The sequence below is a fragment of the Limulus polyphemus genome, unplaced genomic scaffold (assembly GCF_000517525.1).
Source record: "Limulus polyphemus unplaced genomic scaffold, Limulus_polyphemus-2.1.2 Scaffold22, whole genome shotgun sequence".
NCBI classification, from domain to species: domain Eukaryota; kingdom Metazoa; phylum Arthropoda; class Merostomata; order Xiphosura; family Limulidae; genus Limulus; species Limulus polyphemus.
Window position 1 is genome coordinate 367294 of NW_013665632.1, and position 4602 is coordinate 371895.

Genomic DNA, 4602 nt, shown 5'->3' on the forward strand with positions numbered 1-4602 from the left:
TTTTTATGGCCCAGCAGTGCAAAAACTCTACCTTGATATGGCTGTGTCCTTTTTTTTTTTTATTTACCAAGTTGACTACTGACTACTTTTATGCTTTCCATGGTAGTTAATATGCATCATAGTGCATGAGGGTAATGGATCACAAAGATGGCAAACATGGAATGTTCCTTTCATTTGTTTTTATCATATGCTCTGCCAGTTCGTTACTGCTGTTTCCATGCTTCCTGGTATCTGAAAGTTGTGTTGAAATCAGCTCAACTAATGTAGATAACCATTTACTAATAATTACTGCACTTTTTCAATTAGGTGTTTCTTTTTTGGCCAAACTTTTAGTGAAATATCCTACTTTTTCACAGCCCTGCATCTTCTTATTTCGTGCTAATTTACACACTACTCCATAGGAAGTGGTATATTAATCTAGTACAGAACTTTTCACTGCAGGGTTATTATATTGACATTTCTTGTTTAACATAGTAATCATCCAATAAAAGACAAGTTAGACAAAATTCATATAAATTGTGTGGTTTCATGGTCAAGGATCTTCCAGTTACTGTTAAGTGTTACTTATTTTTAACCCTAAATGATTTATTATAAGAAATATTCAGTGAATGTGGTATACATATGCTTTGATGTCAGAATTACTTCTCTTGTGAAACAAACTCCTAATATCTCAGTTAACATGTGAATATTTCTTTTGTTTCATTGTAATACCAGGACAAAGTAGAGATGCTTAAAATATCTCTATGGATGAATTTCAGACAGTAATAACACTAGAAGTCAACACATTAAGCACTGAATAACCAGTCACTGGCTCATAAGGGTTTGTTTGTATGTATTTAGTGTTTTGTCTTCTTGCCTGCAGCTGTGCAAAAAAAGAAATGTAGTCAAGAGTTACAGAAAACCTATTGTTTTTGTATAGTGTACATTCCTTATTTGAAATAAACTTTTGTGTCACAGTTGTTGGGATACTATTTTATTTGGACGTTAAAACATCGTTTAGCTAGAACAATTCACAAGAAATTAATTTTCTGTTTAAGCATCTAACCTTGATAACATATTTTGCAATTCATATAAACATACATTATACAAATTTTTTGAAGTTTTATTTGAAAGAAACATGAAAATATTGTGCAGTTCTGTAAGCTGAATGTGATGTAAATACCCTCAGATTCCCCACAAATTATTGAGTAATTGGAATTCACTTTCTCAGAATATTAATATTCGACTATTACTATATCTTGAACTGCTCAAGTAAGAAAATATTTTTATGCCAACTGCACAGAATCAAATACATTTTCCAAGAGGCTTATGGTAATGACATCGAAGAAAAAACATAATTATCCATGTTCAGAACTGTGATAATTATAGTTTGAAGTTCAAACGCACTTTACTCGGCTAATCCGTTGAAATAAGTGTTGTTTACATATATACACACACACAAAAAAAAATCAGAAATGAATAGCCCTACATTAAGATATATAGAGTGAGTAATTAAGCGTTCTGCAGTGTACAACTATATTTGGAGACTGATACCTGATCATGGCTACCTTTGAAGCATGAATTTGTAATACAGATTGTCGTATACACCTTTATATTACTTTAGAAGGCTATTTTTGTTTTGAGTTACAACTCCGAGGGGCGGCCTGCCAATTCTAGTAGTGTGTAAATCAAACAATTTCTTTGTATTTCTCGAGCGCGTACAGCTAAACTAATTAATCTCTATTTGCCTCACAAAACGGGAGATACAAGTAAATATTTAATGGTTTTTGATTAATAACATTTTGGATGAGATCAGAACGTTTTTGTTTTATTTGATTTAAAGCAAAATATTTAAAATACTTTTTTTTATTCAAATATAACATCCATGTATGTTTCTAAAGATACAAGTAAATTTGTTAATGTACTTATAACTACGTGTATAGTTTCTTGTTAATTGACTACCATATTAATGCATAACCCAGCGTAAAACCACAAAACAAGAAAGATCATGCAAGTAAATTCCTATGAATTTGATAATAAAGCAAGACATGTAGCCTGGCATTCTTCCACGCTCTTGAATCTGTTGCCGTTTCCGTTGCACCCACTGTAAATGAAACCTCGACATTCTCCTGATTTTTTATCGAAGAAATACACAAATTCAAATTTCTGGCATGTTCCTTTCTCTGGCTGCAGAGTACAGCGGTTTTTATCGTCAGCATCTGTTAGAAAATAAAATTTACATTTTGTAATACAAATTCAATGTCATAAAAACTCTCAGCACATCTGACCAATTAACAGATTATTGTCTCATCAGTTTCACTATTTTCTAACGAAACGTAGTTATCTAATCCCGCCACCCCTGCAATCGGATTCGTGTGTGTATCTCGAAAACTAATAGCCAGATGTACACAAAAGTTTTACATAAAATGGGAAGTCTGGATCACTTTGAAGCATTATATGTTAAAATGGGAAGATAGGACATTTTCGCGGTTTTGGGTTAATTGTAAAAGTGTGATCGGATTTGTACCAAATGTCACTGGTTCATTAAGGTTGAAACTCCTCACACTACAAAAATTATGCGGGTCGTTGATCATTATCAATCTGAAAAGGATTTTCTGAGATTTCGAAGGGGGAATTTGACGTTATCCAAATTTAAACGCATGCAATCTCCAAATGAAGCGACGGGGCGAGGTTATATGGAATCTTTGATTGCTTTTGTTTGTTATGTAATTAATCCACAGAAATCAACATCGGGTCATATCTGAAATAAGCATCATCGTAAAATATATACCTACTATTTAGGCTTAATTTCAGTTTTACAGACTTGCAAACAACATACTTATATTTCAACTTCTAAATTATAACCAAGTTATAAAGAGTAACCAGAACTTCAAGAAAATCTTGGGACAACGACATTATTAAGACAGGATTGTAGCAAAAATACGACTTTCCTTCAGTTATTGACTTTTTTGGTTAGCCGATTAGTGGCCCCACTGAAAATGATCTGCCGACTTCTTACCAGTAATACAACACTGACAGTCTGTTAAGGTTTGCCGACAGTAGACAGAAATCCCAGAAGGCGTTCTTGAAGCTGATCTGTCATGTGCGTGAGTTGCAATACTTAATTATTTTCACACACACACAAAAAAAGCCCAACGTCCGTTGTGGGAGATCGAACCCTGATTTGTCACATAACTCTATAAGCTTACTATTGGGCCACTCACTGTCTGAACAAATAGTAAGATTTGATCGTCACTTTTATAGCGCAACCACGACCCTAAAGGTGGAGCGCAATTTTGCGGCAACGAATGCGAACCATGAACCTCATATTCACAATCCGGGTGTGCTAACTTCTCGTATACGATAAGAATGTTAAAATAAGTAAACCACCTAGATACAGGTAAACATTATAGTGGTGGAGTTATTTTTAATTAATTACCCACCAGTACAAAATCCTAAGAAGTCCGTGAACTATACGTAATAGTAGGTTTCCTTGATTCTGCGTTCTAATTTGAATTTACTCATTTATTATCAATAACTATCGATCAGTTGAAAATTATCATGAACCAAGATATATTTTTCATAATAGGAATATCACAAAATTCTAATAGAACGTTCGGGCAAAAAAGCACCTTAAATAGTAAAGATTCAGTTCAAACAACACTTTGAAACCTTTACTATTGACTGCTAAGGTTGTATACATAAATATGCACATACAGAAAAAAAAAGAATGCATATTATTAGACTTACAAGGAAAAGAAAATCCGTTCAAAACGACCCGTTTGTAATTATTATTTTCATGCTAATGTTGATTTAAAGAAACATGGTGTCTTAAAGCCATCATGCGTTTTTTGTTTTTAATAAAGTAGTATCAAATTAACTGTAATGTTAAATGCTTCCAACAATCAATATTGTACTTTTAATATTTTAATTCGAATGTCAGCTAGAGAGCATATAATGTTAAGATCGAGTATGTTTGTGGAAGTAGACCTACATTTTTAAATTTGACGTCACAAAAATTGGTTAATACAGGGAGTATCGAGAGACGAGAATAGATAATAAATATGATAAGTAAGAGAAATACTGAGTTAGTGTGTTTTGCTTTCAGTTGGTATAGTGAGAAGTGAATGAGTACTGAGTCGATCAGGCAGCTGAGTGAAGTATTTGGGACCAGTGTTAGTTATCATGTACATCCAGTTGCTCGATTCGATTAGCCGTGAAATTTTACAAGTTTAGTTTAAAGTTGTACTGTTAGCGAGATACTTACGTTTGAAAGTCATTTTTAAACGTAGGTACTTATATTTACAAGTTACAACAGTGTACAAGAGAAGGAAGCTTAAAAGAACTTACCCAATAAAAGAAAAACTTTACAACAGTATTGTTACGTCTCCGTTTGTTAATTGATTTTCCGTAAATTCGTTCCGACGAAACTTTAGCGACACAAGTCCTTTCTTAAATAAAACTGGTTTATTCTTTCCGAATACAACATTACGATGCACTCAACTTCAACAGTCGCGCTATAACAAACTATAATTCACGTATCACGAGCTCGACTTTAACAATACGTCTCTCTCTGACTGCAGTTCAATTACTCATTACAGACACACGCATTATCGCGTCACG

The 4602-nt window shown here is 33.4% G+C and overlaps 1 long non-coding RNA gene across 1 annotated transcript in view; it reads right to left on the reverse strand.

Moving 5' to 3' along the window:
- Positions 1-960: 960 nt before the first annotated feature.
- LOC106458427 overlaps positions 961-4602 on the reverse strand; it is an 18664-nt gene continuing 15022 nt past the window's right edge. The window contains exon 2 of the long non-coding RNA XR_001290776.1: positions 961-2198. This is a non-coding gene — a long non-coding RNA (uncharacterized LOC106458427). The remainder of the gene's footprint in view (positions 2199-4602) is intronic.